The sequence below is a fragment of the Canis lupus genome, chromosome 5 (assembly GCF_048164855.1).
Source record: "Canis lupus baileyi chromosome 5, mCanLup2.hap1, whole genome shotgun sequence".
Classification (NCBI taxonomy): Eukaryota; Metazoa; Chordata; class Mammalia; order Carnivora; family Canidae; genus Canis; species Canis lupus.
In genome coordinates, this window is record NC_132842.1 from 43,076,870 (window position 1) to 43,086,127 (window position 9,258).

Below are 9,258 nucleotides of genomic sequence, written 5' to 3' on the forward strand. Positions count from 1 at the left end.
TTTGTTTCTAGACCTCTCATGGTAAGAAATAGACTGAGAAAGCCCCTTAGTAACAAAAGCCATGTGCATTTTCTCCATTGAAAAAGTCATTTAGGTTTGTTGCCACGATCATATTAAAGATAAGACTTTCCCACCTAAGCTCATTATTTCAGATGGACACAAACTATCCTCCCTTAAACTTAGAGCTGAAGACTGGAGATTAAGAAAGAAAAGGCATAAAGTAGGCCTCAGTTATAGTAAAGGACTTTGAACGTACTCCCCAAAATGGAAATAAGTAAAAGGAATTAGTTCAGGAAACTTCCAAATTTTGAGTATTTGTATTGCTAAAGAAACTATTTTTTTCTTTTTTTCAAATTGAATTGCCAGAGAAACTATAAGCCAAGATAAAAGAATCACTTCCCTTAAAGAAACTTTAAGCCTCTGAACTTGACCATGGAGAAGTACGTTTGAGAGTAGTGTAGCCCCAGGGGTAAATGTGTTTCCAAACTCTAGCTTAGATTGGTCTTTTTTTTTTTTTAAGATTTTATTTATTTATTCATGAGAGACACAGAGAGAGAGGCAGAGACGTAGGCAGAGGAAGAAGCAGGCCCCCCACAGTGAACCCAATGTGGGACTCCATCCCAGAAACAAGGGATCACAACCTGAGCTGAAGGCAGTCGCTCAACAGCTGAGCCATACAGGCATCCCTGGCTTAGATTGGTTCTTGATGGGGGAAAGGCAAATAAGATCCTTAACAGAGGGCAGAGACAAAAACTGCCAAGAACTAGGGAAGAGGGCATTTCTTTAGGTAATAAAATCAGAGTGTTGTCAAAGACTGTGCCCCACTACCAGGCCAGGAGACTTCACTAGTCCAGGTAAGCAGATTTGGGCAGTGCTCTGTGCCATGAGAGGCATGTGAATCTCATCACTCTTGTGTTCTGAATAGGGGCCTGAATTGTGGTGACCCGGTTCAAGCTCCATTATGTGTTAGTATAGGAGAGGAGATAGGCCTTGGCAGCATACCTTACAATGTATAGGTCTCCATAAAGAGCTCCTCTCAGAAATCAGGACTTTTTGCTGGTTGCAATGATTGGACAACACTTTAGAATGCCTCTTATGAGAAGTCAAGTGTGTATGCCCTAAGAGTGGGAAAACAGGTATGCATGGTTATCTGGTAGCCATTGGGACTAATTATCTACAAAATTCATACTCCACTGATAGAATATAGAACCATTGCCGGGAAGGGAAAGCTCAACAAGGAAATTGGTTTTTCTACCCCTCTTGGATTTAAGTGTAATCATGTGACTAGTTCTCAGCGATGATTGATGTTTCACTTTAAAGCCAAGTTGGTGAAGAATCACGTGTGAACCCTTCACAATATTTTTCTTTTATTTTAAAAAGATTTTTATTATTTATTTTAGACAGAGAGAGAGAGAATGAGTGGGAGTCCAGAGGGAGAGAGAATTTCAAAGAGACTGCATGGAGCCCAACATGGGGCTCTATCTCATCACCCTGATATCATGACCTGAGTCGAAAACAAGAGTTGGACACTTAACTAACCGAGCCATCCAGGTGCCCCACAATATTTTTCTTTCTCCTACTACCTTGATGCAAATGAGCATAGCAAATTTAAGCCATATAAGAAAGCCCAAAATAAAAGGAGACTGGGTCTCTTCACCACTGCTTGGAAAAAGGATGTATGTAAATCAGAGGTAGTCACCTGGTCTTTACACAATTGAGAAGCACTTCCTCTTGTGTAAGTTATTATACATAGAGATAATGTGTTATATCAACTGGGACTATCTTACATAAAACAATTTGTAATAAAAGGTATGGTGCAAAATTTACCTGCATCAGAGTTAAGAGGATAAGGAGTTACTGGATTGTACTATCTGATAGATACAGGATTGTTGTTTCTCTTATACACAGGCAACGAGGCCAAGTCATAGACATTGCCCTCTATATGCAGCATAACCAAACACAATGAATCATAGAAACATTGATTCTTCACCAAACATAGCTACTTAGCTTTGCCTATTTTTCTTACTATTATTAAACTCTTAGTTATAGTTCCTACTATTTTTGATTGGCATATGTCTAATAAACCTCTACTCTCAAAGATTATATAGTATCTTAAGTAATACTGAATAACTTCTATAAGGTAGGTATAGACTTAGAATATACCCCATGCTATATGCCATTAAAGGTAAAATGCTTTTTATTATAAATAAAATGCTTATATTTATTTTAATATAAGTTAGAAGAGAAAAATTGATTCTTTCCTGAGAAACTTCAGAAAATGTTTTAGTACAGGCTTTACCTTAGCTTAGTTGGGAAAGTTGAGTTGGATTCTAATAAGCAGAAGTAGCAACAATGTGTTTTAGAAAATATTAGTAGGCAAAAGTATAGGAAGAGATAGTACTCAGGATTTTAGTGGTTTGAGCCTCTGCTGTTCAGCAAGGATACTGGGGGATGAAATTGAGACAGAAGGTAGCCAGATCACAGAAGAACCTTGAATCCTGAGTTAAAAGCTCTTTAATTTTATTGGCTAAACTTTGTTAAGCAATGGGGAGGCACTCTCACTTATTCTTCCCTCAGGTAGCTTGTCCCCCAATCCCCGGAGTCGATAGGCTTGGGAAAGAATGTAGATAGCCGATATAATGGGATTAGAGAATTTAGAAGTAAAAATCTTGCAGACTCTTTGCCCCTAAATTTAGGGGAAACTGAGTAATGATTTGTTTGAACTAAATCTCCTGACCTGGGCAACACTGCTTCCTTGTGATTTTAAGACTTTGGCGAACTTTCCCCTGGTATTGTAGTGTTAGCTAACATTATAGAAGCTTCTTTTGATGATGTTTATAATTAAGCTTCAAAAGGAACAGGCACAACCAGACACTTAGTTGGGCTGAAACTATTTCATTTTTTCCATTGTTACCATGTGCAATTCACCCTAGCTTGTTTTCCATCATGTTTTCCAGAGGGTAAATAAATGTTTCAATTTAGGGTGGTAGGAAAAGTCAGTGTGCCAGCAAGAATTTTTATTGCCCTCTGATTCAGAGCTAGCTCTAAATCACCTTGGGCCACTGCTCACTCTGAAAACACGGTGAGACATTCCAGGAACTAACTTGGTCCTGGCCCATTTCAAATGTTCTTCAACCATCTTGACCAGGTAAGGTAGCCTGTGCTTCAGCCTGTAGAGCTATTTGGTTTTCATGGCAGTCAATAGTCTTCTCTCATTCATTCTATTTGCCTGGGTTTTAGTTCAATTGTATCTCTACTTCTGTCCTCCTCTTCTTCTTCAGCATCTCCCCTCCAGTGTTACTTTGCCACAGAATTCATATTTACTCTTCAAGACTCCTTGTACGCAGTTGTACAAGTGTATCTTTTTTTTTTTAATGAGCCCTTTTCTGCTGATACTGTCTTGGAAAAATTAATTGGATCTTTATGCCCTCATGGCATTTCAAAAACAGTGTGTTTTCTGAAATGTTACTACTACATGATATTTGAATTGTATTGCTTCTATCTTACTTGCTAAACTGTGAACCCCTAGAGTACAGAGATAACATAGTGTTCTAAGTACTCTAATGAGGACGAGCAAATTGCTATGAGAAGGCAGAGGGAGCAAAGCAGCCAAACAAACCTATAGAAACCATTGAGGAAGATTAGCTTCAAATAATGGCAGAGAAGATTAGGAGGCAGTTTATTTTTTTTAAGATTTTATTTATTCATGAGAGACACATACAAAGAGGCAGAGACATAGGCAGAGGGAGAAGCAGGCTTCCTGCTATGACTCTGATGCAGGACTCGATCCCAGGACCCCATGATCATCATCTGAGCCAAAGGCAGATGCTCAACCACTGAGCTACCCAGGTGTCCCCAGGAAGTAGTTTATTTTTTTTTTATTTTTTTTATTTTTATTTATTTATGATAGTCACACAGAGAGAGAGAGAGAGGCAGAGACACAGGCAGAGGGAGAAGCAGGCTCCATGCACCGGGAGCCCGACGTGGGATTCGATCCCGGGTCTCCAGGATCGCGCCCTGGGCCAAAGGCAGGCGCCAAACCGCTGCGCCACCCAGGGATTCCCCCAGGAAGTAGTTTAGATAAGATAACCAAAAGATTAATAAGTAAAGAACATAAGTAAAGATGAAAACTGTCCTTTTTCATTCAAAAAATATTGATAGGAGAGTTTAACAGAGAATGAAATAAACCCCTGTCTTGCTTTCAAGATCATTATAATCTCATGTTATAGATGAAGCTACAGAACAAGACTCATCAGTCAATAACATAACAGCAATCCAGTACCAATTTCGGTGGAACCGATTTATAGAAGTTCTAAGAAAAGAGAGGTGAATGACGATAGTACTCCAGCCGTGACACCTTGAGTAGTTTAACTGATAAATTTGATGCAATCAGTGAAGGTGATGCAGTGATGACCGGCCAAAATGAACAAGATGAAATGCTCTCTAAATAAGCCAAGGAAATGAACCACAAAAGGAGAGGATAATAGAGAAGTAAGTTCATATTTAAAGCACGTTTTCTATATCTTCATTGGAGTCAGTTACGAAAGTAGTGACTGGACAGTACTCTGTTCTTCTCAGGTATGTTAATTCATCCATCAGCACGTTTTTTGTTCAGTTGTTGAACCAGTTAAAGCAGTCTACTCCTAATTCTCTGTCGCTTCACAATTACAGCCCGAGACAGTTTGTCTCACATCTTGCCAGTGTCCAACCCATGGTGTCTATTCTGTACCCCACATCTACCAGTCTAGTGACCTTGTCAAAGATGAAAACAAGGTTACTCTGACCTTTTTCTTAGGATGACTGAGGAATAGTATCACTGTTTCATAGCATTCCTAAGTTTATGCTGTGGTAATCTCTTCTTGAACCTTATCCAAATTTATGTGGAGCTAAAACACCTAAATTCAAAAATAAGATGTTTATGGCAAATGATGAATTATAGGAAACTACATCTGAAATTAATGATGTAATGTATGTTGGCAAATGGAATTTAAATTTAAAAAATAAAAATAAGATGTTTAAGGAGGCTTAATATGAAACTACATATGCAAAATTTAACTGTAAAAGTGAATTCATGAAGAAATATACAAAAACATGAAAAAGAGAGAAAATCAGGAAGATAGAAATGTTTGAATGAAACAGAAATTTTCCTAATGTTATATTAAGATTCATAACATCGTTAACTTCCAAAAGTGTACTTTATGACTTAGTTTGATTTCTATTACAGTTAAAGTAATATAAAGAAAAATAATAGCCTTGATCATAATGAAAAAGGATATGAAGAGAGTGTGGATGGTGAAGTAAGGGCAGTGACTGGAGAAGGTTATATGAATTAAATAGGAAGAGAGCTGCCACACAAGAATCTGCAGGTTGCAAAATCTGACTCCTGATTATGTGAGTGGCAGTCTATGTTTTCTCACATGAGAGTCAGAGAGTATTAGTATATAGTCCCTCTATTTCATTAGGAAGCAGGTAAGTATATAGGGGTTACTAAGGGAAACTACAGCCCTGTTGAAATATATCTATAGGAAATCAAAGAAATGAAATAAATGATAGAAAACTAGGGAGCAAACATCTACATGTGTAAAAGAAGGAAAAGGATAGATTTTGAAAAATGTTTGCTACAAGTAACTAATGATCTCTGATCAATATATAATGCTAATTTACAAAAAAATCTTATTCGCATTTTGAATAAATGTGGAGTAATTGCTAAATATAAAACAAAGATTTGGAGGATAAAAGATTAATAACTTACAGATTCTGTTCACAAGGAGCATCCAGACAAATAGAGAAGATGTCAGATGGGCATAATTTTACAAAGTAGAACAGTTTCACAAGAAAAGTAAAGATACATGTCAAGAGAATTAAGAAGAATAAATATTATTGCAGTCAAAGGACATGATTCTCAAACTCAAATGCCTTCTAGGGCCAGCAACAAATAAGGCCAATGATGAACCAATGACATATTTTTTTTTAAATTTTTTATTTATTTATGATAGTCACACAGAGAGAGAGAGAGAGAGAGAGGCAGAGACACAGGCAGAGGGAGAAGCAGGCTCCATGCACCGGGAGCCTGACGTGGGATTCGATCCTGGGTCTCCAGGATCGCGCCCTGGGCCAAAGGCAGGCGCCAAACCGCTGCGCCACCCAGGGATCCCTCAATGACATATTTAAATGAAGCAGTTACCACTAAATGCCAGCTGACTTTCACCCTGGCAATGAAGGACCCCCAAAAATTCAGAAATCTTGTGTTTAACATTTTGTTATATATTCAAATTTTAAAAGTTGTAGACTATTTTGAATTTTTTAAACCATTAAAATACAAATAAATACATTACAAATAAAATACATTAACAAATGAGAGTTAATCTTCTTGCTACTAGTGTAGAATGTCTACCTTAGAGGATTAAGAAATGCTCCGCGAGGGGTGCCTGAGTGGCTCAGTCGGTTAAGTGACTGACTCTTGATTTCAGATCAGGTCATGATCTTATGGTCATGAGATCAAGCCCCACATGAGGCTCTGTGCTGAGCATGAAGCCTGCTTGGAATTCTCTTTCCTTCTCCCTCTACCCCAGCCTGCTTGCTCTCTCTCTCTCTCAAAAAAAAGAAAAAAGAAAAAAAGAAAGAAAGAAAGAAGAAAGAAATGTTTCGTGAAGAGTATTATTACTTAGACTTCTCCCCATATGATATGTAGAATTTAGACTACAGCGATTAGAGGAAAGAACATTCCAGGCAAAAGCAACATCGTGACTTAAGTTAGGAAAATACAAGTGTAATGCAAATAAATGAGAAACCATAAAGGACTTATTTTTAAAGGGGTGCTGAATCTGTGACGGGAGGAGCAGGAAATACAGTAATGTGAGCATTTAGGAAAGGTGAGGATAACCAGGAGTCTACGTAGATTCTTTAAAAGCAAGTCATGCCCAATATGCCTCCCTGTATTTCGTAAGGCTGAGAGCTTGCTACCATGCCAAAAACATGAACGTTGATTCCAGTAGAGTAACCTGGGAGATAAGTTGGTGAAATATCTTCAACCCTGTTTTGTTCAACACTTTGTCAATGATATTGATGATGATCAAGAAGACATTTATTATTTGTAGTTGACACAAGGTTGAAAGGCATCACTAATATGATGATATACTCAAACCTTAAACAATTTTGAGACTGAATGCAAACTTTCGACAAAACACTAACGGTATTTCTGAGCCAAGAAAGTGAAAGAAATAAGTATAAGATGCATGAAAAGAAAGGCCATCTGATTTAAGAATATTAAGAATCAGAAAGGTTAATTAACATCCCTCAAATCATACAGTTCATGGCAGAAGTGGAATGCACATTCCTAGTCTATCTGGAATCAAAGTCTATGCTCTTTCTTATCCACCACAGAACGAGTTAAGTATAAAAGGACTATGTACTTCTCTTAGAAGAACTTTAGCTTGTATTTTGTGCTGAGAAGAAGATGGAGGTAAATGTCCTTGAAGATCACAATCTATTTTTTATTTTCTTATAAAACATGAATGAAGTTTGGACCTAATATACTGAGTAGAGTGGATCCAATTTTATATAAGCTAAGATTTCTGTGTCAAAGAATGAAATTTTATTTTTATTGTTCTTTTCTTCATGTCACGATAATAACAGAATATACTTTCTTGCCAATTAAAGTTATCTCAATCTCAATTATATAACATTATCTGAGCACCTATTAATTGCTACGAATATTTGGAAGTCACAAAATTTCTTCCCATGAAGCATTCAAGAATAATTTAAAACAGTTTTTAAGGTTGTTCATTAATTGCCTTTGAAACTATTAGTGCCTGACATCTGACCTAACTTTTTGCAAAGGACTTCAAGATTATGTATGTGTGAGCACATGTGTCTACATGTGTGTTACACCACACTCCTGAGAAGGAAAATACTGAATACTCGCCAAGCACGTGCTTTTCCTACCTTCTTATTCCTTTCCTCTTTCTTACCTATTCTCCTCACTCTCCCATTTCCTCTACCATCCAAGTTCACACCTTTCAAAATTGTCAGAGAGGCAACTAAAAGAAAATAATTCTTATTTTAATTACATTCATGCTTAATTTTTAATTGAACTGCAGTATTTCATTCGATTACCAAATTCAGTACAATATGTTCACCATTTCCTAAGACAGAAAACACATCTTAAATTTTGAGATGTATCAAATTAAAATTCCTAAAAGTATGTAAATTTCTAAAAAGATAATAAATATCTTGAAATAAAAGGAACAATATCTGAACTACATATATATTTTCTCAAAGTTTTTAATGTAAAAGGAACCCCATTGTTTAGAAGTATAATTTCTGAGTTATTTGTACATACGACACACTAATCACTTGTGTTTATTTTTTTATTCATTTAATTTTTTTTATTGGACTATAGTTGACACACAATGTTACTTAGTTTCAGGTGTACAAAATAGTGACTCAGCTTCTCTATACCTTACACTATCCATACTCACCATCAGGGTAGCTACCTCTGTCACCATACAATGCTGTTACAATGTCATTGACTGTATTCCCTCTGCTGTGCCTTTTAAGCCTGTGACTTATTCATCCATAATCAGAAGACTCTATCTCCCACTTCCCTTCATCAACTTTGTTCAACTCTCCACCCCCCTTCCCATTGGCAACCATCAATTTGTTCTCTGTATTAATAGGCCTGATTCTGCTTTTTGTCTGTTTGTTTATTCATTTGTTTTATTTTTTTGGATTCCACAAAGGAGTGTTTAAACTGGGCATATTTTTTGCATGTTTTTCCAAAACTCTAAAGTGCTATATTTTTCTTCATGGTATTTTAAGTAGCTGTTTATGATTTGAGACAGACTTTTTCATTAGCGCTATAACCATTGTTTATTTTTGTTGTTGTTCCCACAAAGAAAGGTACAGCATCCCACTCTTTGATCTGTCTTGCAAATGAATTGGCCATGATAGTTAATGGGATTCATCTATGTATATGAAGAGTATATTTTCAAGAAGCAAAAACAAAAAGTTTTATTATGACTACTTTTTTTACCTTATAGAGAAAAAGAAATTAGTTAATATTCCTTATTTTAAATATTCCTCAATTCAGTAACTTTTTAAAATAATTTTTTAAGTTCTTATTTAAATTCCAGTTAGTTGACTTAGTGTAATATTAGTTTCAGATGTACAATATAGTGACTCAATACTTTCATATATCACCACCAATTAATAAATGAATGAAAATAATTTTTTACAAATAAAAAATATATATAGACT